At 37.8% G+C, this 27,222-nt stretch overlaps 1 protein-coding gene across 3 annotated transcripts in view; it reads left to right on the top strand.

Moving 5' to 3' along the window:
- plxnb3 (plexin B3) overlaps positions 1–27,222 on the top strand; it is a 124,020-nt gene that overhangs the window by 9,204 nt on the left and 87,594 nt on the right. The window contains exon 2 of one of the 3 annotated variants that reach the window (XM_067414358.1): positions 7,386–7,569. The exons of the other annotated variants lie outside the window; for them this stretch is intronic. The gene's annotated coding sequence lies outside the window, so the exon portion shown is untranslated. The remainder of the gene's footprint in view (positions 1–7,385; positions 7,570–27,222) is intronic. 3 annotated transcript variants of the gene reach the window in all.

The raw sequence follows: 27,222 nt of genomic DNA, 5'->3' as shown, positions 1-27,222 counted from the left end.
TTGGCCCATATTGATAGGATAGCATCTTGCAGTTGATGGAGATTTGTGGGATACACATCCAGGGCATGAAGCTCCCGTTCCACCACATTCCAAAGATGCTCTATTGGGCTGAGATCTGGTGACTGTGGGGGCCATTTTAGTACAGTCAACTCATTGTCATGTTCAAGAAACCAATTTGAAATGATTCAAGCTTTGTGACATGGTGCATTATCCTGCTGGAAGTAGCCATCAGAGGATGGGTACATGGTGGTCATAAAGGGATGGACATGGTCAGAAACAATGCTCAGGTAGGTTGTGGCATTTAAATGATGCCTAACTGGCACTAAGGGGCCTAAAGTGTGCCAAGAAAACATCCCCCACACCATTACACCACCACCACCAGCCTGCACAGCATTAACAAGGCATGATGGATCCATGTTCTCGATTCTGACTCTGACCATCTGAATGTCTCAACAGAAATCGAGACTCATCAGGCCAGGCAACATTTTTCCAGTCTTCGACCATCCAATTTTGGTGAGCTTGTGCAAATTGTAGCCTCTTTTTCCTATTTGTAGTAGAGATGAGTGGTATCCGGTGGGGTCTTCTGCTGTTGTAGCCCCTCCGCCTCAAGGTTGTGTGTGTTGTGGCTTCACAAATGCTTTGCTGCATACCTCGGTTGTAACAAGTGGTTATTTCAGTCAAAGTTGCTCTTCTTTCAGCATGAATCAGTCGGCCCATTCTCCTCTGACCTCCAGCATCAACAAGGCATTTTCGCCCACAGGACTGCCGCATACTGGATGTTTTTCCCTTTTCACACTATTCTTTGTAAACCCTAGAAATGGTTGTGTGTGAAAATCCCAGTAACTGAGCAGATTGTGAAATACTCAGACCAGTCTGTCTGGCATCAACAACCATGCCACGCTCAAAATGACTTAAATCACCTTTCTTTCCCATTCTGACATTCCGTTTGGAGTTCAGGAGATTGATTGGACCAGGACCACACCCCTACATGCATTGAAGCAACTGCCATGTGATTGGTTGATTAGATAATTGCATTAATGAGAAATTGAACAGGTGTTCCTAATAATCCTTTAGGTGTGTGTGTGTGTGTGTGTGTGTGTGTGTGTGTGTGTGTGTGTGTGTGTGTGTGTGTGTGTGTGTGTGTGTGTGTGTGTGTGTGTATACTACTCTTTTAGCTACTTTATGGCATGTGTCACTAAACTATATTTCTTATGATTCACTGGGGCATCACAAGAATGATAAAAGCATAATTTAAACACCTAAAACATAGGACGTGTAAATGAGAGCAAAAAATGCAAACACATTCATTTTGTTCCAACCAAAATCACTTGAACATCCATCAAGTTGTGATTACTCCTATTTAGAAACTTCCCAGGAGGAGCTGAAGGGAGCAAAAGCCCCCCACCGCAAAACCAAGAAACTCAGTTAGTGCACTTCACAAACGCGTCTGTGTGCCTTTGGTGAGTCAATGAGAGTAAATAAAGAGCCGCAGTCAATAATGTGATGTTACAGCAGGACTGGAGAGCATTTAAAGCGGTTTAAGTTTGAAGAGCTCTTTTCATGTGAAGAGCGCTGCCATGTTTCAAAAGCACACAGAGAGACAGAGAAAAAGAGAAGCCGAACGCCTCCGCCGTCTTCCACTGTAACCACACCACGCTTTCATTGCAGCTATTTTGGCAACAGTCTGGAAACAGCGACGGTGTGGAAGCCCATCGGGGGGGATAAGTACCTCGTTTTCGCTTATATGTGCTCTAGATTACTTCTGACTAAATCCTCAAACGGTGTGGTATCTCCTATTCTCAGATGGATGAGGGATTTGGGACAAAGCAGCCATGGGTCAATGCTATCGTTTCTTGAGTATTAAACGTAAAAACAAAAACACAGAGCTGTTTGTTCTCAATACAACCCAGTGGACTGAAATAAAAATAGTGCCCTGCTCAAACAAAGGCAAACAAGTAGCGTAGCTACAGGGCTTCAAAGAAATCGAGACGCCTGATTCTAGAACAAAAAAAATTAATTACCGCCTATATGGAGATTTTGCTATTGTTTGGAAAGGAAGAGGTGCCCTCCCGGAAACCCTTTTGGGAAAATGCACGGGATATCAAAAAAAGCCATGCATTTTTAATGGCACCTTCAGCATATCCTCGACAGAAGTTCTGCGATTGTGTTGGGTGCATGATGACAGGCAACTGGGAAAGTAACGCAGCGGTTGGCGTGATCAAGAGCCCTTCACGCAAACGCGCACACAAGAACACACTCTGTCACCACACTTGACGGGATCCGTGTCTGAGCCGGGCGCTTCCTAATCTGTCTGCGCCCAGCGAGAAGGCCGGCCCTCTGCCTTAATCTCCCGGGGGAGAATCCGGGTGTCCCTTTGCCTCCGAAAGACACTCCCACCGCACTGCCCCACCTCAAACACACTTTGATCAGCGCTAATACACGCCACAGTTGATCCGTGAAGTTAGCAAATGACCCATTATGACATCACAAGAGCTGGTGGCAAGATCCGAGAGCCGCCACAATGACCTGACGCCGTGTTATATCAGAGAGGGATCGTAAATATGATTCAGAGGGATTTTCATCTGAGCCGCCGAGTGCTGCCTTGTTCACCAGGGTTTTGTTTGTAGTCAAATTCCCGTCAAATGAATGTGTTTTGCAAAGAAACAGATTTAAGGGGACAGAACTGTGCTATGAAATGCTCACCTCCAAGTTACCTGAAACTGTGTACTTAACACTACTGTTCAGAAGGTCGTTTTTTTGAAAGAGATATAAATATGCGTTACAGTTTTTAAGTGACAGTAAAGAATTTACAAAAAGTCTTACAAAAGTTACCAAAAAATTCTATTTTGAATAAAAGCTGTTCTTTTGAACATTCCATTCATCAAAGAATCCTGACAAGTTTTCACAAAAACATTACGTAGTTTTTATCATTCATATTAATAAGAAACACTTTACAATAAGGTTCATTAGTTAACTACATTAGCTAACATGAACTAATGATGAACTGGACTAATAAACCATTATTCATCTTTGTTAATGTTAAAGCTACACTGTGTGATATTTTCCCCCATCTAGCGGTGAAAAGGTATATGACCATCCAGTGAATATTAGTATCTGTTCCTCTCAATTCTGATTTCGTTTTAACTCCTACGGTGGCTGATTTAGTCCAAGATTTTTGGCAATCCCCTTCTTCACAATCGACACGGTGCCATCGAGTGTTAAAACGCGAAAGGCGAAGCTTGACTTTACGGGTATGTCCCTCTTTGGCTAATGTACTTTCAAGATGGAGGGGCAACATGGCGACCGGCATTCGAACCCCTCACCCGTATGTATTTTCAATGGCATATTATAATTTTACGAGAATACTTTATTACTTGAAAGAAGTAAATATACATGAATGAGCACATATATGTTTGAAAGAACTAAGTGTTTTTAGCTAAGAATAAACTAAAAAAGTTACACAGTGTAGCTTTAATTTCAACATTTACTAATGCATTATTAAAATCTTGCTAACATTAGTTAATGCAGTGAACTAACATGAACAAACCATGAACGGCTGGATTTATGAACTAACGTTAACAAAGATTAACTAATGATGAACAGAGGTGTTGTTCATGGTTAGTTCATGTTAACTAATACAACCTTATTGTAAAGTGTTACCGAAATGTGTCTTGAGCAGCAAATCAGCATATTAGAATGATTTCTGAAATTCAGCTTTGCCATCAGAGTAAATGACATGTTTTTAAATATTCAAAAGGAAAACAGTTCTTTTAAATTGAAAAAATATTTCACAACATTACATTTTTCATTGTTCTGTTGAGCAATAAGAGACTCTCATAAGAGAAATCGTACAGACCCCAAACTATTAAATTGTAGTGTATATACAGTAGAAGAAAATCCAGACTGTTCCACACAATTAAAGCACACCACAACTGTCAAGCTCCTAAAAACACAAAATGCACCATTAAAGTAGTTTATATGACATATTTGTTATTCAACAAGTCTGTTAAGTGTGAGGAACATAATAAAAGTGTTAAATCACTAACAATCTTCTTCTCCATCATAGTTTTGGTTCATATATTCAAACATGGGAAGCTCATGATATACAGAAGAATATGCATTGATTTTCCCGCAGCCTTTTTTATTTAGGAGTAAGTCCACATAAAAACTCTAAACATCTTCCCATCCCCTGGCATGTTAATTAGTCATTGTGGATAAAATCTTTGTATACTTTCAGCTACCAATAAGAGTACAGTAATCTCGTCTAAATTTAACACATTTTGACATGTACCATTGCACATTTCCTACCAAAATGACCACTGATTTCATCTGGACCAGCTGCATGGGAAGCTAACAGTTACAAAAGGTGGGCGTAACTGTGCAACTCAAATAAACTGTGACCAATTATCTGCACAACTCACTGGACGTCACAGAAATAACTGATAGCGCTGGTCAGAGGAGACTTTAATGCGCAGCATGGATCAGTGTGGGCTGTGCTGGACTTTCAGCGGCTCATGCTGCTCAGTCCCACTCGCGCCCACAGCAGTGATGCAGTTTAGTCCACTGTTAAGTTGCTTTTTGCTCTCAGAGCAGTACTTTTGTGAAATGAGGGGATATTACTGCATGTGGGAATTGTGCATAAGATTGTTCAAAGGGGTCTGACATGAGAAATTTGTGTCGACCCCTGCCGTAGAAAGGAGGAGAAGAATCTGTACAATTGCTTTCCTGATTCTCACTTATTTAAGAACTTGGAACTTTGAATCTGGGCACTAATTCTATTTCAGAGCTACAACGGAGAGAAAGATTTTCAATGAAGAATATAATATAAAATATTTGTGTGTGTGTGTGTGTGTGTGTGTGTGTGTGTGTGTGTGTGTGTGTGTGTGTGTGTGTGTGTGTGTGTTATGACTTGTGTATACAGTATGTATTTATATGAAACACACATACACATAACAGGATGAGGAAAAAGGGAAAAAAAAACTATAAATAACTTAATTAAAAAATGAATTGTAAATAAATACATTTTATATGTACGAGATTCATAATAATAAAGTATAAATAAATTAAATAAATAATCAGTTAATACATGACATTAAAGCAGTAACATGTACAAACGTTGATAGAATTGTAGGTGCACTGAAAAGAACTACATTTTCTTTATTAGCCAGATACAAAATATGCACAACAATTTTTTTTACACTAAGCATTCACAATAGAAATTGTGATGAATACTAGTTTATTTGAGCCATGATTTGTCATCATCCTACAAACAGACTCTATTAATCTCACAGTTTATAGACATGTCAACAATATCTCAATCTGTGCTCAGATTTGCCAAGATGCTAAAGTCTAAAGTAAGTCTTAAAATAAAAATTTCTTATCAAGTTGATCTGAAATGTGGCCCACATTAATTTAAAGCTCTATACTCTTATATATGTCAACAATTATCTCTATATGTCTTTATTTAGCTATTGTCTATTTTTAACTCTCAGCTGACAATAATCAGTAATGACAATAATTAATAGCCATATAGATAAGTATATATGATTTCAGGCTATTGGCGTAAAATGTTGAGGTGTTTCAAGATTAGGTGGGATGTCTGGCTCCATTCTAGTATATAACTCGCTTTTCACCATCCAATCAATTTATGATGAATAAAATCATGTCCTACTTTTTTTTTGTTAAATGTCTTGTTCTACCCAGAAATATGCCACATTATGGAAGTAAAATGGGTTGCAAGCGCTGGTTCATGTTGACTTTAAATCAACCCTTCTGTGTTTGTTCTGCTGAACACAAAGGAAGCTATTTGAAAGAATGTAACCAAGCAGATCTCAGCAGCCATTGACTAGTTGGGGAAAAATACTATGGTTGTCAATGGCTGTTGAGATCTGCTTGGTTACAAACATTCTTCCAAATATTTCCCTTTGTGTTCAGCTGAACGAAGAAATTTATACAGGTTTGGAAAATCTTGTGCATGTCTAAATGATGACAGAATTTTCATTTTTGGGTGAATTTACCCCTTTAAGTCTGCTGAGTTTGTAACACAATGTAAAAAGTTGTGAAAACAAACAATACAATTAAATGCAATTCTCAATGTAAATGAACAAATGGTGCAAGTAATCTTCTCAAATACAAATATAACCCACATGCATTTCCTTGACGAATCAGTGCTTCAGACTGTGATGACACATCCACGCTCACGTAGGAGCCGCTGAATGATCAAAAAAAGCCAGAGCTTCTTTTCTTTACACTATATTTTACAGCATACAGACTGGATTAGCGTTTTAAAAGTTATTAAACGTTATAGAACTATAGTTATTTTTAGCTGCGGACGGCTGTCTCTGCCTTTAATTGATCCTTTAAGCTGCATATGTGTGAGTTTAAGGGGGCCAGTATTTAAAAGATATGACAATATTATTATTATAAACCTTTATAATGATCATGTTAGTTGATAATGCGCTATGGGCACCACCATGTTAGTTTGCACAACAATTTAGAGAATCTTATCTGTTGGATTGACAACATAGCTGGTGAAGTGGGAGAGGAATAGAGTACATTTTAGAGTTACCTAATACCTACACAGTGTGTATCTGATATGAATAAAACACGTCATCAATTTATATAGCATGTATAATGTGAATGTTCTAATCACACCGGTGTGATTGTACAAAATAAAGGGTTAAATAGCCTTTAGGTTGGTGGCTCAATATCTGATCGAGACACTAATGATGCACAACATACTCTATGCTGTATACTTTTTTCGTCCCAGCTCACATTCTTATCTGATGGTAAGGCAGGGCTTTTCCACTCTGAATGTTTAACAAAGCTCCGTCTCCCATAACGGCTCGTCAGTCTAATCCCAGAGCTGTTTTTATCACACACAGAAATGCATTTGGTTCCATACGCCCATAATCTCCATCTCTCCCACAGTCTTTTAGCCAGCGTTTATGGGCACGGGCTCTGGCGAATAGATTTCGCAGCTGTTTTGAAGTGTTTTTATTTGTTTGGGTTACTGCGGCCACAATAACTCTTACAATGAAACCGCTGTGTAAAAGGGGAAAGGTCGGTGGCTGGGTGTGTGTGCCACGCAGAACTCTGTCCTTCGTCATGCTGTCTCTCTCTGTCTATCTTTTGTTTCTCTCCTGGTCTCTTCCTCTCCAGGCCTCGAAGTTGTTTTCCTGCAATTGTCTACCCCTTGCTTTCCCTCCATTCTGTCTGTCTCTCGGTCGCTCACTCATTCTCTCTCTCTCTCTCTCCGTCCTGCTTTCAAGCACGTGGCTCGGTCTGTTTGTCTATGAGGTGCGAAATGCAATTTGGCTTGTTAGCTACAAAACGAGGGTCAGGAGGGCACATGGTTGCAAACCAATTTGCCTTTTGTGTTTCAGTCCATAAAGTTCAAGTGAACCCCTTTAACAACTCAACAGCACTGCCCACGTAGGGAGCATCCTAACTCAAATGGAGTGACTAATTCAGCTCGGAAAGTCTGAACTTCTAACTTCCTTCTTGAGGAAGTTCAATAGAATGAAGTCAGATTTGTGTGGAAATAAACAACTCTGATTTCATTGAGATGTGAGTATGTATTTAAAAGTATCTTTTACCAGTAACATTGTATTATTGGGTGGATGAGAGATGGATAAAAAAATCTAATATAAATGTGGCGAGGTTGATGAGCGAGAGACATGGGAGGAGCGAGCGAGACCGGTGCGTGATTGAGAATGAGTCCTCTCATTGGGTCTCGCTCGCTCCTCCCACATCTTTCTCTCGTCAACCACACCACAATATATCACAATATATCCCACAATATAACCACTTATATTTCAAGTTTTAAAAAACAACAACATATATAACACTCCACAAATCTTGTAGTGTTTTTATGCATTGACATCATATTTTATTTTAATGGAAATTAATATTTTTAATAAAAATGTTTAGCAAAGGATACATTAAATTGATCAAAGTTGTCCTTAAAGACATTTGTTTTGTTATATTTATGTTATGTAAAGTTCTTTTTGTCAACTTTCTCCACTGTCTCCATTTCTCTACTCTTTTTGTAAACCATTATTTTAGAATGATTTCTGAAGGATCATGTGACACTGAATACTATAGAGTAATGATGCTGAAAATACAGCTTTGATCAAAGGAATAAATTATGTTTTACAATAAATTAAAATAGAAAACAATTATTTTAAATTGTAATAATATTTCACAATAATACTATTTTGACTGTATTTTTTTTATCAAAAAAAATGCAGCCTAATGCATATATATATATATATATATGCATTAGGCTGCATATATATATCCATCCATCCATCCATCCATCCATCCATCCATATATATACATCATAATGATTTTTTTTATTATTTATTATTATAAGTGTGGTTTCTGGAACGTTTTTTTCCTTTCTTTTTTCATTTTAATGCAACGTAACCTACTGCAACTAAAATGCAATGTGGTGAATGTGTTGTCAAAGCATTTTGTGCTTCCTGGGTTTTGGAACAGAACTAACATAGTGTGCAGACACTATGAGAGTCATTTAGATTGTAAAATTAGCACCCGTGACAGAGCTCACTTGCTCTCCCTGGAGATCTTCAGTCTCTCTCCGTTGATTTACTCTTCTAGTTAATAAGGAGGCGTGCCTGCGGCTCATTGGCGAGTGAGTCTTCAATGGAGCTGCGTGTTGAGGGTCTTCTCAGGCCAGTTTTTGGGAGGATGCGTATCCCACTCTCTTTCTCTCCAGGCCTCTGTGCACACATCCTGAGCGTCTTCTCATGTAGCAGTTTAATGACAGTGATCTCTGCCGAAAGCGACGCCCAGACAGGCTTGGTTATTCAAGCCAAAATCTGCTTCTCCGCATGCTGCTATCTCTGTGAACACCCTCTTCCTTTCTCTCTCTTCACAGTTGTCCTTTACTTTCAGCTTTCCCCTCTACTTCCTGTGATTCTGTTCTCTGTCCTCCACTTCCTGTTTGTCTTTTTTTATTTATTTATTTGAGAAATCTGCAGGGTAAAGCTGTAGTCTCTGACATAGAGGTGTGTCTTCTGTCTTTTCAGAGGTGTATGGTGAGGTAATTTCTTTACTTGTGTGTGCGTGTGTGTGTGCATATTGTGAGGATGTGTTTAGCTAGATCTGTTTATTTAGTTTGTGTGTGCAAAGTATTTGGACCTTTGCGCTTTCTTTACAAGTGGTCAATCTATTTTCACCAGTGTTATCTTGAAAAAAAATGTCCTAGAATTATACTGCTTTTATTTCAGAAATGACCATTAAAACCAATTTTAAAGAAACCAAATAATGCCTTGGCACAAAACGTCAACAACTTGCGCTTCAAGGGTTACTTCACCAAAAAATGAAAAATGATCCCATAATTCACTTACCCTCCAGCCATCCTAGTTGTATATGACATTCTTCTTTCAGCTAAACACAATCAGAGTTATATTAAAAAAAGATATCCTAGCTCTTCCCAGATTTATAATGACAGTGAATAGAGTCTTGAGTTTTTGAAGGTCCAAAAAGCGCATCCATCCATCCATCCATCCATCCATCCATCCATCCATCCATCCATCCATCCATCCATCCATCCATCCATCCATCCATCCATCCATCCATCCATCCATCCATCCATCCATCCATCCATCCATCCATCCATCCATCCATCCATCCATCCATCCATCCATCCATCCATCCATCATAAAAATAATCCATATGGCTCCAGGGGGTTAATGCATTTTTATAAGAATATCCATATTTATAACTTTCTAAACCACAATCACTGGTTTCCAGTAACGGCTGTACACAAGTCCAGTTTTGTTGACCTCTGATCTGACGAATGACATAGGAGTAGTGTAAGCTTAGGTGAGACGTCATTCTTCTGTCGGAACTAGACTCACGTACAGCCGGTAACAGAAGCCAGTGTATTTTTTTTTTCTTTTTTACACCTAGGATGGCCTGAAGGTGAGTAAATTATGGGATAATTAAAATGTTTGGGTGAACAAACCCTTTAAGTGTTTCTACACCTCCTGTTCTAGAATCAGTTTTTCCTTTCTCACTAGTAATTAGGGTCTGTATTTGAGGAAAGGAAACTGATCCCAGTGCAGCAATTATGGACAGCGTTTTTCCAGTCCAGCAATCTGACTTTTCTAGCAGTATGTTCAAATATTACACACATCCTGCTGAGCTGGCCAGGGGCATTTCCTCTGAGGAGGCAAGGGAGGCAGTGCCTACCTCAAAACCAAGGATGAGAAAATAATCCATATTACAAAAATAAAACAAGGCAAATATTACAAAATGTGACATTAAAGTCTAAAAATCACTAGTTTTACTAAAGTAACACTGTCCAAAGCGACACCAGTAAAGTTAAAGCGTGATGCAGCGTATTTTGCCTCCCCTGAGCCCATTGACTTTTAACAGAGCCTCTAAATCGTACGCTGTCTTTGGTAAAGGGTTCAGAAGCATCGAAGGTCGGACTGAGTGTTGATAAATGGGATGGTCTAGACTATTGAGGATTGTTCTTGTGGCCTAGCAAATGTGACGGTTGTCCTGATGAGTGCTAGTAATGTTTGTAGACTTTTTTTGAAAGTTATATTGAACTGTTTGAAAAGAAAACAGGTTTCATAAACTGTCCAAATGTGTTTGCTATAGTCCATTTTTGTATGTAATAAAGAGTTTAAACCACATAATCGCATATTAGTAAGAAATAAGTAAAGCTTTAATTTTTCCTATATTTACATTTATATAATTATAGATATTTGAATAAGTTGAAACTGAATACTTGCGTTTAAAAGTGTAATATGGCAATTTCTCTAAAAAAAATCCTGTTGGCACTGGTGTGAAATGAATTCTGGTGTAGGGAAGGTCATAAATGCCACATTTGGAGGCTGCATTTGTAGGTGCTTTAAAATTTGGACAGCCTTTGTCGCGCTGCGGTTACGCAATCGGCCTTCGAATGCGGCCTTCAAAGAATGCAGCCTCTGAATTGGGATGCAGCCATTGCAACACATTCTCACACCCAACTCGTCACATATGGACGCTTGACCAGGACCCCTTGTCGTCACTTTTCAACGAACTGGGCGTACCTTTATCGGCAATTTTCGACGCGCTGGGTGCTCCATTCATTTCAATGAGAAACCTTTGGCATCATACACAGACGCATTTAATTCTTTGCGTTTGTAAAAGCAGACATGATTTTATTAATATTTAAAGGCTACTTTTATATTTTGGAGCAACTAACCCAACTCCTACCCTAAACCTACCCACATCTTAACAATATAAAACACATACCAGGCAAATAAATGTACAGTCAGAAGTATTTATTGCAAAATCTGACCAGAACAGTATAAAAGTATTAACTCATGTTGCATTCCAAGTCTGCTGAAGTCATACGATGTCTTCATGTGAAGAACAGAGTTGATCTTGATGTTTTAATCGCTGAAATGATGATCCCGCTGCCCCGTGAACGAACTCATTCATATCTCATTCAAATAATTCAAAAGACTCTTAAACATGACGCAATCGGTCACAAGACACAGGAGAGCCAATGACATTTTACAATGAATGCTGACGTAATGACGCAATTGGTCACAAGACATACGAGAGCCAATGCAATTTCACAATGAAATCTGAAGTACGGGCGGCAATATTTGAAATTTGATGTGTTTGTTCATGATCTTCGGCGGATGGACATGCTGATCGCTTCTGGGGATTTTCTTCATGCAAATCAATCGTTTGGCCTCGGAAAACTTGAATTATTTAACTTTTTTGAATAACTCGTGGATGCAGTCGTATGTTATATGTGTTTTATATCATGTTCACACAAATGGGTAGGTTTAGGGATGGGGTGGGGTTGGGTTACATGTTAAAATGTGTCTAAATAGCGTAAATAAAATAAATGTAAATGAAATTATGCTTGCTGATTTAATTGAGAAGTACACTCCAACATGTCATAATGGCAAAATTCTAAACCAATAAATAAATCAAAACATAAATTTCACCATGACGATAATGTTCCCATTCCCAGTGCGTCTGTGTATGACGCCAAAGGTTTCTCATTGAAATGAATGGAGCACCCAGCGCGTCGAAAATTGACGATAAAGGTACGCCCAGTTCGTTGAAAAGTGACGACAAGGGGTCCTGGTCAAGCGTCCGAGTTGGGTGTGAGAATAAATGGGGGAGTCACATGAGAGAAGGCCTGAGAGACTCCATCGTGCTATGAATGGATATTATTGTTTTCTTTTTTTTATATACTTGTTTTAAGGTATATTCCTGAATCGGTCTGAATGATCAACATTATGGCGCTAATGTCTAATTAAAAAGTATGTAAAAAACTCAGCCACTTAGATATCACTGCTTTATTTCATGACAAAATCAAACTCCAAATGGCCTAAAAAAGGTGATTACTTCGAGGGTTTAGTGAGCAATCAGCTTGTGACCAATGCTGATGAAAATAAGTTGGACTATTAAAAAGAACAATAAAATAAAATATATTGATAAAATTGTTTCAGAAGAACGGCTTCACGCCACTGCTTAATGTGTGTGTGTGCTTTCAGTCTTTAAGCATCATTCTCCTGAACTTCAGCCCTCTTCTGTCCATCGTTTCTCTCATTTACTCTCTGCATGTCTCTAAGCTTCATCTTTCTCTCTATGCCTGTTTTTCCTCTTCGCTTCGCGCTCTCTCTCGTTCCCCTTTGACACTGTGTGGGAGTGAGATTTGCAGGGTAGATTATAGAGTGTGTAATAGTGTGTGTCAGAGGCAGGGCTGCCACTGTAATTGGTGCCTTTACTCCACAGCTGTCTGAGCCCAGCAGCATCTGTTTCACTGATCACGCACATACATGCGACTCGCTGAGCGGCTGAACTCAACAGAGCATCTATTGCGTGCTTCGTGTTATTGATTTTCCTTAAGTGGAAGAATCTCAGCTATGTGTGTCACTGAAGTCTTAAGGATGGACAGCATCTGTGGCACGCCATCGGCTACCACAGTAAATAATTTTCATCCGTTTGTAAAACAAGTAGCACAGAAAAGTAGTTACAGTAATACACTTTCGATGCCTAGCAGGCAAGCATGGAGCACCGCAAATAGACTTAGGGCTCTATCATATACCCGACACAATGCCACGCCAGGCACGATACAAGTGTTTTTTTGCTCGTTTCAGCCTGATGCAGTTATCATTTTTATATTCAGCAACACGTTGTTTAAATAGCAAAAGCACTCACGGTCATCTGGTCGCCCATGGGTCTGAAAACAAGGTGTGTTCAGGGGCATTGTTGGCGCATTGCTATTTTGAGGAACTGAAAATGACTGTGCCATTGACCAACAAAAACCTGGTCTGAAGTCAATAGCGCAGTATTTTTTGTGTTATTTAAGGTGCATGTTAGTAATATGCGGCTATAGGCGGGTGCACAACATGCGTACACTCTGCTTATTACACACACAGGGACGTGCAGCAGTACACAAACATTTTTAAATATTAAAAATACAATTCCTATGGAGAAGCGTTCAGTCGTTCTGCTTGCAAATTCCGCCATGTAAATAGTGAATCTGCCATGGTGCGACTCAGCACAACTGGCTTTTAAAGGGAATGGGAGATGAGACTCTGATTGGTTTAATCCATGTTACTCCCAAAACACAGCCATGACTCATTAAGACACTGGGTACAACCCTTTTGGACATTTAAACTACTCGTTAAAGTAGCAAAAGTGGTTCGGACACACCCTAAGTGCGCTTTAAAACATGCACTCAGATTGATAAAATTGGGCCCTTATTGTGAAACACTTTTAGGAACAGTTTAACAATGTTATTATTTATTCACTCTCATGTCTTTCTAAATGATATATTTTTTTCTTTAGCAGACTGAATGGGGAAGATGCTGTCGAGCCAAAAAAAAAAAACAAACCCCCCCCCCCAGTGCTTATGACTTTTGCACTTTAAAGGCCCACTGAAGTGCCTTGAAACGTTCAGCATTATTCAATGTAATTTCCACTGAAAAAGTAAGTCAGAGTGGGCCATATCAAGCTGCTCTTCCCTTTTTTGAAATAGCCAATAGTGTTTTGTTTATCATAGCCCAGGCAGAGTCTAATAGATTCCCCTTTTAGATTTAATATGTAACTGTTACTAAAGCAAAACAGGGAACATAATCATCAGGATAGTTTGAAAAGTGTGTAATTTATGTTGGTTCATGGCACAGATGTTATCTTTTCTACTCATCAGTGCTGTTTCTAATGCTGAGTCTGTCTAACCGTTTCCCCTCCTAATCTCCTCCATATCGCTTTAAAAAACAGCATTCTGTGTAGAATTCAAATGGGTCCGATATGTTTTCTGGTATTTGCCGGCTTGTGCATATGATCCGCTCTGTGCTATTGTTTCTACATGACACTAACATGAAACCAGACTTCATTCGCCCCAATGGAAAGCATATTTACACTGGGGATTCTTTAAATTCTAGATAGCATTTGATTGGACAGAAAAGAGACTTAAGTTTTTAATGCTTATATCTTCTAAATGCCATTGTTTTGGAGCACACTACCTTATAGGTAACAGTAAGTCTAACATATTCATGCTAAAGCCTGATATTGTAAATTAGGATTAGAAAAACACATGATAGTCCCAAAAGAGATTTCAAAAAGTAAATCAGCCATTCAAAATGATTAAAAAGATTAGACATAAAAGGATTTCTTGCATGGACAACATTAGTATTTAAGCCATCATCTGTCTTTCACATCAAGATAATTTTAAAATTGTTGTTAGCCCATCGAGCATGAGAAATGAATGTCCCATTTTCTGTCTCTACCAGGTTTTGTGAAGTTTGGACTTTGTGCATATAGGGCCTACAGGGAGTGCAGAATTATTAGGCAAGTTGTATTTTTGAGGATTAATTTTATTATTGAACAACAACCATGTTCTCAATGAACACAAAAAACTCATTAATATCAAAGCTGAATATTTTTGGAAGTTTTAGTTTTTAGTTTTAGCTATTTTAGGGGGATATCTGTGTGTGCAGGTGACTATTACTGTGCATAATTATTAGGCAACTTAACAAAAAACAAATTTATACCCATTTCAATTATTTATTTTTACCAGTGAAACCAATATAACATCTCAACAGTCACAAATATACATTTCTGACATTCAAAAACCAAACAAAAACCAATCAGTGACCAATATAGCCACCTTTCTTTGCAGGGACACTCAAAAGCCTGCCATCCATGGATTCTGTCAGTGTTTTGATCTGTTCACCATCAACATTGCGTGCAGCAGCAACCACAGCCTCCCAGACACTGTTCAGAGAGGTGTACTGTTTTCCCTCCTTGTAAATCGCACATTTGATGATGGACCACAGGTTCTCAATGGGGTTCAGATCAGGTGAACAAGAAGGCCATATCATTAGATTTTCTTCTTTTATACCCTTTCTTGCCAGCCACGCTGTGGAGTACTTGGACGCGTGTGATGGAGCATTGTCCTGCATGAAAATCATGTTTTTCTTGAAGGATGCAGACTTCTTCCTGTACCACTGCTTGAAGAAGGTGTCTTCCAGAAACTGGCAGTAGGACTGGGAGTTGAGCTTGACTCCATCCTCAACCCGAAAAGGCCCCACAAGCTCATCTTTGATGATACCAGCCCAAACCAGTACTCCACCTCCACCGTGCTGGCGTCTGAGTCGGACTGGAGCTCTCTGCCCTTTACCAATCCAGCCACGGGCCCATCCATCTGGCCCATCAAGACTCACTCTCATTTCATCAGTCCATAAAACCTTAGAAAAATCAGTCTTAAGATATTTCATGGCCCAGTCTTGACGTTTCAGCTTGTGTGTCTTGTTCAGTGGTGGTCGACTTTCTGCCTTTCTTACCTTGGCCATGTCTCTGAGTATTGCACACCTTGTGCTTTTGGGCACTCCAGTGATATTGCAGCTCTGAAATATGGCCAAACTGGTGGCAAGTGGCATCTTGGCAGCTGCACGCTTGACTTTTCTCAGTTCACGGGCAGTTATTTTGCGCCTTGGTTTTTCCACACGCTTCTTGCGACCCTGTTGACTATTTTGAATGAAACGCTTGATTGTTTGATGATCACGCTTCAGAAGCTTGGCTATTCTAAGACTGCTGCATCCCTCTGCAATATATCTCACTATTTTTGACTTTTCTGAGCCTGTCAAGTCCTTCTTTTGACCCATTTTGCCAAAGGAAACGAAGTTGCCTAATAATTATGCACACCTGATATAGGGTGTTGATGTCATTAGACCACACCCCTTCTCATTACAGAGATGCACATCACCTAATATGCTTAATTGGTAGTAGGCTTTCCAGCCTATACAGCTTGGAGTAAGACAACATGCATAACGAGGATGATGTGGTCAAAATACTCATTTGCCTAATAATTCTGCACTCCCTGTATATGTGACTCTGAACCGCATAACCAGTCATAAGGGTCAATTAATTTTCTTAAATTGAGATTTGTACATCAATAACAAAACATTAATAATAATAAAAAAGCTTTCCATAAATGTATGATTTTAGCTGAACTATTTAAAAATCTGAAATGTTAATATTGAAAAAATCGCCTTTAAAGTTGTCCAAATGAAGTTAGTAAAGTATACTACTACTAATAATAAAATGTTAAATATATTTGTGATACAACATTTACAAAATATCTTAAAAGAACATGATCTTCACTTATAGCCTAATGATTTTTGACATTAAACAAAAATCTATCATATCGGTCCCATACAATGTATTGTTGGTTATTGCCACGAATATACCCGTGTGACTTATGATTGGTTTTGTGGTCTCATTTTTGGGCCTCATCCCAAAATATAATGGCCCATATCTGCTGAACGGTTCATATGACAGAGATGTTTTCTTGCAGAAATTGATATGCAAATGAAAAGTCACATTATGGCCAAATAGTGACTCTCAAATCTCATTCACACTTCCTGCAAACTGGCATTTTTGTCATGTTTTGACACAAAACCAGTGGAGGTGTTGATGTCAAATATGGTTGTATGTATCTTGCCAAGTTTAATGAATGAGATTTGTAAGCTACAAGGGGAATTTTCAGCAATTAATGACTTATATTTTCCGTCTGTTCCACACAAAAAACAACAAAACACAAACAAATGGAATGACTTCAGCGGTCTTGTAATAAGTTGTTTTGACTTCTTTATGGTGATTTTTGGAGATTGACAACCCCTGCTTTCATTGCATGCTGACATTGCATGAGCAGCATCGAAATCATACAGGTTTGGCTGTTTTGACGTTCATCCATGTATTTTGTTAACAAAATGATTTATGTGTTTATAATGCTTAAACTACAATTTGAGCTTAACTTTACTGCTTTACAAACCAAGGAACAAATTACAAATATTTCCAGTGTTTGGCAGAATATATGCCAGAGATGCTCCAGATAAAGCTTAAATAGGATTTATCCGCAAATATTGCTCGAACCCATAGACGACAGATAAATTGGTTATTTGGATATTCTACAAAAAATGTATCTTCTGTGTGCGCACACATCCTTTGAAATGAAAACATTTAGCTGCTGAATGCAAATGTGACCAGACATCTGCTGGAAGTATTTGTGCATAAATGAATGTCTCTTTTCCTCATGTCTTGATCACCTCACGTTGAGATGAGTGATTGCTTATTCTTCCCAAGTAAAGCCCAAAAATTGTCTTCTGCTCCCATTTTACAGTTCTGATGCGATTGCGTTGCGATGTGTTTCTCTATAATTGAATCTCTTTTGATTTATGATGATGCTGCCGGGGTCTCGTGGCGCTCTGTAGGTTGTGGTAATAAAAGAAGTGTGTTTTTTTTTTCCTATAGAGGGTTTTGTGGTGCAATAACAGCCGTTTCCAAGTAATTGAGAGTTTTCATGGATCAAATATGTTCTCTTGTTTCTATGCCATGTTGTTTGGCTTCGTTGTCAAACCTGTTTTGCCACATTGATGGGGTTGAGGTGAGCTGTCAGCCATGGTAACACTAACACCCCCCGCCCCCCGTCATTCTTTCACTGTGTATGTTGCCTCGGGCATTTGGATACTGTACTGAGGGTCGCAGTAAACATTACAGGGTTTCGGATTCCTTTTTTGAATGAGAGAGAGAAAGAGAGAGAGAGAGATAGAGAGGACTGGGGATGGGCCACAACTACAGCAAGATAACAGTATTAGTTATTAGTGTGTGTGTGTGGGTCTGTCCTTCAGGACTAGATCTGTAAAAAAGTTGAGCTCAGATGGGGTCTAGCATTGCAATGCTGTTGTTTTGGGTACAGAGAGAAACCTGCATGGAAAAAGACAGATACGAACTCAGTGATGGCCTTTTTTTCTTCAGTTTACTTTAGCAAGTGGGCTAATGCAACACAATTCTAGAACACTGCCAGTTTCATTGCACTGAAATTTATGAAATGGAAGTTTTCTTAGTCTGTTTGTTAACTGAAACTGGGCAGTGGATTTCTTGTTACTAGCAAATAAATGTTAAATTTAAGTGTTCTTTATGTGTTTATAAGAAAGTTGAGGAAAGAGTAATATTTGTTAGTGTTTAATGTGGTTTGTAAGGCTTTCTTGAGGACAGGTACATTGGAAAAATGGCTTAAGTGGTTACCCAAACATTTCTTAATTTTTTAGACATACACTACTTTTCAAATGTTTGGTGTCAATAAGATTTTCATAAAGGAAGGAATAATTATATTCAACAAGGATGCATTAAATACACAATATTTCGCCACTATATGATGATTTTTAATGTTATTGTTATTGGCCCGATAAGAAAATTTGGCTGATATATTAAAGTCGATAAATAATGGATTATTTTCGTCAGCTGAGACACTTCAGATGCGCACTGTTCACCATGAAGGTTTTGAATTGCTTGAAATATGATTGCAATCACTTCCAAAATAAAAATGTATAGTTAAGTGTGACGTGCAGCGCAAGTCTGTCATATAGGCTACATACAATTATAAGGAGTGTGCTTGGGACATGGCTTTTTATGGTGAGACTTTTGTTTTTGTGATCAGACTTGGATTTAGACTTATCAGCCAATATATCGGTTAGTTATCGGTATCTGCCAAAAATGTTGATATTGGTGCATCCCTACATTAAATTAATCAAAAGTGTCAGTAAAGACATTTAGTAGCAGTAAAGATATCTATTACAGATAAATGCAGTTATTTTAAATGGTTACACTTAGACATTCTGCTCACTATAAATAACTTTGCAACTACATGTCAGCTAACTCTGTAATTTGCAACTATATGTCAGCCAACTGTCATTAGATTATTACTAAACTGTAGTAGGCTGTTAGGTTATGTTGGGGTTAGTGAGTCAGTATGTCTGTTGGGAGTCAAAATAAAGTGTTAGCATATAGTATTAGGGTATAACGATATCCTCATCTCACGATTTGATACATATCACGATACCGAACTCATGGTACAATAGACGTATGGTATAAGGTTAACAAACAATTTACTGTTGATTTTAAAATGCTAGATTTGGTGGAGAAATGAATAGGTTTGGACTTGGTGCTGGTAACCCAATGCACAGGACAATGGTGACATTGAGAATAAAAATATTCGTTATATGTTTAATATATAGTTTTAGAAGAATATGCCAGCACTCTGTCACTTACTTGATACATTTAAAATAATGTAGGACACTTTTTATTGGTAACAAAAGACATTTGGCATTATCAGAATCCACAAATATGGCCTTATTATACATTATATTCAGCATTTTTTTTACTGACACAAAAACTGTAAATTGGAATTTTTCTCCCACAGTAATTTTCATTTTGGGTGGACTATACACACAATATAGATTGTCACTATCCACAATACATATTGTTGCAGTTTTGTATTTCGATATATTGTTACACCCAGTGCTAGGAAGGTTACTTTGGAAATGTAATAGGTTACAGATTACAAGTTACCCTATTTAAAATGTGGTGTAACTATTTCAATGACTTTATTAAAGTAATGTAACAGATTACATTTAATTACTTTTGGATTACTTTTCTGTTTTCCAGCAACGAAACACATTTTTTATCACTCATCATGTTAGCAACTTTTAGACAGGTTGTAGCCTAAAGCTTTTAGCGGCAATGTTAAACGGCCTTTAAATGGCAGAAGGCATCGTATACATAAAAATACAGGCAAAGCAACAAATTAATTGTATTATTTTTAGAGAAAATATTCAGATGTGGCCCCTTTTGTAATCTTTTACATTTTCATAAGTACCAGTAACTGTAATTAAATTATACATTACTTGTCTCTTGTCTCAGTAACTTTAACTGATAACAGTTTTTAATAAATATTATCCAGTATTTAATGAATTCAGACTTGGTGAGCACAAGAGACTTCTTTAAAAACATTACAGACCCCAAACCTTTGAACACTTTATATTTGAACTTAGTTGAACATAGTCCTTATTTTTTTGTTGTTGTATCAGCTCAGTTATATCGACAAGATTCCAGTATGTTCATGTCTGTGTTTTTGAGTAAACCTAAAGACCCATAAGTGTTCAGTGTTTTACAGTAGATGTAGAAATGCTTTCTGGATGTTATGATAATTTTTGTGGTGAAGAAGAGTGAAGTTTGTGCTTAGGTTGTTGGTGGATGTTGCATGCTAGTGTTATGTGCAAGTGTTATGTGGTGGCTTTACAGTGAAGAGGAGCCAATGAACATACACAGACTGCATGATCTATATATAGGGACCTGGAACTAATTAATCGTATACCTAGTTAAAATTAATAGCTAGGACATGTTTGCATGAAAATGCATTGAACATGTATGAAGTTAGTTGTCACTGCACTAAGATTGGCACAGCTTATAAGCGTCATACAGCATAGACGTGCTATAGCAATGCCACAACCTAACCACATGCTCTCCTTTTTCGCACAATCAAAAAGGTTCAACAGAAACTTTTTTTAAATGTCCAACATAACTGAATGTTATGCTATGTGAACACCAACAGGTCTTTATACAACTGCTCAGAAAAAAAAGTATGTAGTCCTCCTAACACAACCTCCCTTTTACAAATTAAAGGGAATTGAATGGAATGAAACCAAATGCAAATGACGAATTATTTTTATTTTTTTAACTGTGTAAATTATACATTGACCATAGGCTCTTGTGTCTTGCTCATTCCATGCATTTCATTAAGTAAAAAAAGTAGCATGCTAATGCTAAATATTTTTATTCAGTCTAATCTTATTTGGAGTTACTCAATTCAGTTCTACATTTAGACCACAGATGCTATATTCCAGTTGGGTCTACATGAAACTTTACAAACTCATTTCTAACATGTGAAACTACTATCCACATCTGGATCAAGTTAAGCCATATTATATGATATAGAGTGTGCTTGCTAAAGCTAACATAATTGGTTGAAATCCCTAAACTTTGGTGCCGTTCATCCCACATAGTTTTTGATATAGACATGATTGATACCTTAACTCATGCATTTTGTTGAGGAGAAGTGTGCTGGTACTTTTCTAAAGCAATAAAACGTATGATTTTTGCCTGTAGAGAAAAAAAAAAATCCCATGAGTTCACCCGAATCATATTTAGAGACCAGAATATCATAGAGACCTGAGGGTGGACTTGCCTAGTAACCACCCTAGCAACCACCCAGAACACCCATTGAGCATGCAAAGCACGCATTTTGATGCTAAAATATAGTTTCCACGTGTTTTTTATGGATTAATCTCGCTTTTTCAAAGGACTATTGTGTTTCTTACTTCACACAGTTTGCTAATTTATTCTTTTTTAAGTCCCATTTTCTGCAGTTTTTCTCCTACTGCTCAAATTTGCTACAACACATCAATTATTCATATATTCAATTCATAGTCAATTAACGTATCCCTACTGCTGTGACGAAGCGTTCCGAAGAGGACACTTTAATATCGCATGTGAGGTGCAGGGAAACTTATTTCTCGTCTGCCATAGCCTCGGGGGCTTCGGGGTATGAAACGCAAACGAAACGTCCTCGGGAACGCGGAGACGACTTATTATTCCACTCAGAGTGCCATAAGAGAGCTGGATATTTGGCTCGTCATGTAAAAAGGAAACTCTGCAGCAGAAAGAGGTCAGCGGTCATGTTGAGCCACAGTAGAGCCATTCAGGCCATGACGAGAGCCGTCCAACACGCGGGGAGGTCACGGCGCTTCCGTTAACACACACACTGTCATCTTTATCAAGTCCCGCTTTGATATTGTAATAGGCATGCGATTTGCGCATTTAAGCAGCTTTCCGTGACTGGAACGTTCTGTGTTGGAATGATGGAAAAAGTCAAATGAGAGAGGGAGAGGGAGGAATGTGGAGTGAAGTGTGGATGCCCTTGATTGTGAGAGGGACTCTTTTTGGGCAATGCCAGGCATGCAGCAGTAGAGATGGACATATGGATGCATGCATGCTTTTTTGTATTCTTGCTTTCACTCATTTATTCACTTGTTCAATAGAGTTATTATTGACTGAAACTAAAACCACATGAAACAAGTGTTAAAGGTACACTATGTAACTTTTGGCCCTCTAGCAGTTAAAGGGCTGCTATTGTCCTTTTTAACTTTTTCAACTTTAGTTAGTCTGTAATGTTGTTTTTTTTTAGCATAAAAAAGATCTGCTAGGTTACAAAGCTCAAATCCACACCAAAGGGAGATTCACTTTTACACTTTCCAAGAACTACAACAAATGACTCTTTTGGACTAAAACACATTTTTTACAGGGTTTTGTGAAGCCACAATATCACTCATTTAACCCCGTAACTGTCTGTTTGTAATTAAAGAATGCTTGGACTATAGACCTATGTTTGGTCTTGTCTTGTTTTAAAGAAGACACTCAGCTGATTTTTTTTAATTATTCAGAAGTTGTCGAAGTTTGTGAATTAAAGGTAGGGTAGGTACGAATGATCTAAACACTTTTGTCCAAATTTGTTTAAACTTTCTTTATATGGCAATTAGGCCTGTCACGAAAACACATTTTGCTGGAAGATAAATTGGCCAAGAAATTATTGTGATAAACGATAATATTGTCGTTCTGAGACCATTTTCATCTAAAATAATGATAATGGCATAAAAATGCAGGTACACCTATTCAAAGATCAATAAACTTTAATTTCTAAAGACTATTTCACAGTAAAAATGGAAAACATTTAAAATAACCACAATAAATGAACAAAACAACCAAAAACAATAAAAGCATGGACTCTCAGTCTGTTTAAAAATGCATTTAAATAAGTATCAAAAACAATAAATAAAATGGATGAAAACTGCAACGGATGATTGTGTTTTAGGAGCATATTAGGGGCGGCACGGTTCACAAAAACCACGATTCGGTTCGTATCACGGTTTTAGGGTCACGGTTTTCCGTTCTGTACGGTTCTTGTTTTTTTTTTTGTTTTTTTTTAATCCAGATTTTTTTATATCATAGCCTAATCATGCACAAACTGAACTTGACCATATCTGAGGAAAGTGATATTTTGATACAGCATGAGAGAAGTCATTGATGATGCTTTTCATTTATTTGGCAAAAGGGAGAATGTGTATTGCTATCTCTACAGGAACTTGTGCCTTTTTAGCACACAAAGATTGAACTGAAGAATTAACTTGCGTTTATCAAACTTCAGTGTAGCTTTAAGCCTCGTTTATACATGACGCGTCCGCTGGAGCGTGAGGGTGCGCGCGGCAAAAATGACGTTGACGTGGAGTGCAGACACCCCATTTCGCTTGGCGTTGTGCACGTCAAATTTCGTAACTTTGCCTGTGGCTCCGCAACCGAAGAGCCACGAGCACCCGGTCTTCACGCCGAGTATAAACACCTCCCCAAACAGACGAGGCGTGCGCAGTCAACGAGAGAGACGAGGAAAACAAAAAAAGCATGCAAATGGAAATTATCGCGGCCGGAAAAATGATCGAGCTCATTTTTTTAATCGTGCGATTAATTGATTTATCGACTATTGCGACAGGCCTAATGGCAATACATAATTAAAATGTAAGTACTCTGAAAAAGAGAGTATAAAAATCAAGTGACTCTAGACTTTCAAAATTTAATTTAATTTAATTTGTAAAAGCGAGTACTCCGCATCCAGGATCTTTTTTAGAACTAAGTTCGATTTAGCTGCTACTGATCAACAATGCTTTCATCAAACTCTTACATCCAAAACACAGTATATGTTATGAATCTTACACGAAATTCATCTTCATCACAGTATAACTGATGTTATTGGAAAAAAAATGTATCAATGCTACCCGTTTTAAGCTTTGCCTTATAAATATAACTAGCTCGTTACCGAATTAAACAAAAATATATTTTAAACATTACCAGTATCGTTCTAGCTTGATAGTGAGTACTAAAAGACATCTTATTTGTTAATATTCATATTGGTAAAGTTCGATTTTTTTTTTTTATTACATGTGATTCTGACATGATGTCACTACATGCACACGGCTCGTCCCAGGTCAATAATGCGTCTTCCAGCTGAGCGGTCGGTGAGGCGCGCTCATGTGTTTTGGGGGCGTGGCTTTGGAAAGAGCCCAGAAGGGAGAAGGTGGAGTGAATTGAAATAATGAGCTGTCTTTAAAACAGACGTGAGAGGTCTACAGACACTCAAATTTTATACTTTCTTTCTTAGAGTACTTACATTTTAATTATGTATTGATATATAAAGAACGTTTAAACAAATTTGGAAAAAACAGTTTTTTAAACAAATCTTACTAGGTAGCTACCTTTTAAATGTACTGTACTAAACATTTTTATTTTATATAAAATATATATTTTACAAAATCCTTTTTACAAAATCCCTTTCACTCTTACTTTTACTCTGCTACTATAAAATCCAAGCCATATATCTGAACAAGTTGTGTTCCAAATTTGAAGTTGATATCACAAAAATGTTTCCATGAAGGTTTTGTTTAGGCACTACCAAAAATAGCCAACAAAAATAACCCACAATCCGTTGTATTTTTTTGTAACGCATTCTCCTGTAACAAATTATTACATTTCTGTAAAAATATAACTTCTATCACAAAATAGTCACCAAAAATGGAACCTTGAGACTCTGACCTCTCCAATGATGTGTTTTGTCAAGATTAGAAAAGGTTTTAATTATTAAGTAGTTAAAATACATTTTGCAACATGAAACCTGAAACCCCCCTAGTGAAGGAGCCTGCTGAAAGAAATTAAAGTACTGTTTCCATGGTAACACAACATCCAATTTAAAAATGGTTTTCACAGAATTCATTTTGAGTTTGTAAACTTTTGAATGATATATGATGATTACTAAAATATGCTTAAGGGGTTTAACAGTTAAAGGTAGGATAAGTGTTATTTCAAAACCGTTTTAGAAAAAGGACACGGGCCGAGTGGAATAACAAACTTGTAGCCAATCAGCAGGTAAGGGGCGTGTCTACTAATGATGGGGAGAAGAGCGCTCGCTCTCGCTCTGTGCACGTCATTATTCAAAACACACGAGTCACACATGACGGACATTAGCCGAGAACTAGCCTAATATATGCTGCTTGACTATGCTTGTGTGTCATGTTCGCTTGTTTGTTCATTTGTAATCGTATTGTGGCTCACTTCAGCGATGATAAAGACCCGTTCATTTCCACACCGTATGGAGCGTCTAAATTTCCTCCCTGTGTGCCTCAAGATCAGCTCACACGATGTGTCCAACAAGTAAGATACTATACTCCCAATATATGTTTGTTTAAACTTTTCATGATCTGTATAACCCTTATCCAGTCATAATTGTAATATGTCGTTAGTTGGACTGTCGGCTCGTGCTATAGAGTTGTTCATGAGTACAGTTTGTGATTTTGTGATCGCTATGACTCTGATCTTGTCATAATTGTAATATGTCGTTAGCTGGACTGTGTGCTTGTGTACTATCGAGTTGTTCATGAGAACGGTTTGTGTGTGTTTTTGTGATTGCTGTAACTCTAATCTTGTCATAATTGTAATATGTTCGTTAGTTCGACTGTCTTGCTCGTGTACTATCGAGTTGTTCACAAGAACGGTTTGTGTTTTTGTGATAGAAGGGATGACTTTTTCATTGAATATTCGACCTGGATTAGATACACAGAGATTCTGCCATAGCCGTTGATGCCTCTGGGTTTATGTATTTGTGGGGCGGTGCTATCAAAATAGGGGCGAGACCCTTTTGGGGGTAGGGGCGTGTTTGTTTTGGTCATTTGAAATACCAACAACGGTTACCAGATAGCACTTACCCCATCTGTAAGAGATTAAATAATTCCCGCCCACTAAATGCGCAAAAAAATATGACGAGGCCTGGGTGAGCTCCGTTAGAGAAGACAGAGTTGTCGGTTGTCGCTATGTCAAATAAATGCTGTTACCCAGCTTAAAAAATATTTTTGTTCGACCTTTCTATGACAAACTTAACAGTTGTTAAAATTGATCTTAAACACTGTTCCTGAACATTATAGCCCCAACGTTTATCTGTGTGCTGCTGTTGTTTGTGGATCACAATTTAGTGTCTTTATTATTTGTAGTTGCGTTTTCTATTAACAGATCTATTAACAGATCCAATTATAAGTTTTATGTTGTTGCTCAGTGTAAATAAAGGTCAAAGTTTCGCCTCCATTCACCTGCTAGCCAACATTAGTGTTAATTTAATGTTTACTTTCGCTTTTGTATGGCTGTTCAACGGCCTTTAGGAAAATTAACCATGGTTTAGTGGTTGATTTCTGTTTGTATTACCATAGTTTTCCAACAAATGTCATTATTAAATGGAGCATAACGTTACGCATAAGAAAATTACAAAATTAACTACTACTTGGAAGCGTCCTATGAAATCATTTTTTTTGTGTTAACTGTCTTTCTTAAGTCTAAATCAGGTTTGAAATTGACGACATCCCTAATATTTACATCTGAGTAGAGTTCGTTGTTATGGTATGTGACATTTCCCGAGCGCATGCTAGCATTGCCAATCAAACACACTAGTCCAGCCGACCAATCACAGCACATTGCATATTTCAGAAGGCGGGGCTTCATCAAAACAGGAGCTAAACGGTACGTTCAAGCCAGTCTGGAAAGAGAGGTGCTGTAATAATGTAAAATATGTATAAAAAAATCGAAACATTTTGAAACAATCAGATTTTTTATTTTATTTTTTACAATCAAGCATTAAGGCATATTCTAGTGAACCCCATAAACAAAATCAAGACTGCGTAAAAGGGCATTATATGGAATCAGGGTAAGACAAAAACATGTTTTGGAAGAAGGATTGATGT

Source organism: Pseudorasbora parva, chromosome 13 (assembly GCF_024679245.1).
Source record: "Pseudorasbora parva isolate DD20220531a chromosome 13, ASM2467924v1, whole genome shotgun sequence".
Classification (NCBI taxonomy): Eukaryota; Metazoa; Chordata; class Actinopteri; order Cypriniformes; family Gobionidae; genus Pseudorasbora; species Pseudorasbora parva.
This window is presented reverse-complemented; position numbering and strand designations above follow the sequence as displayed.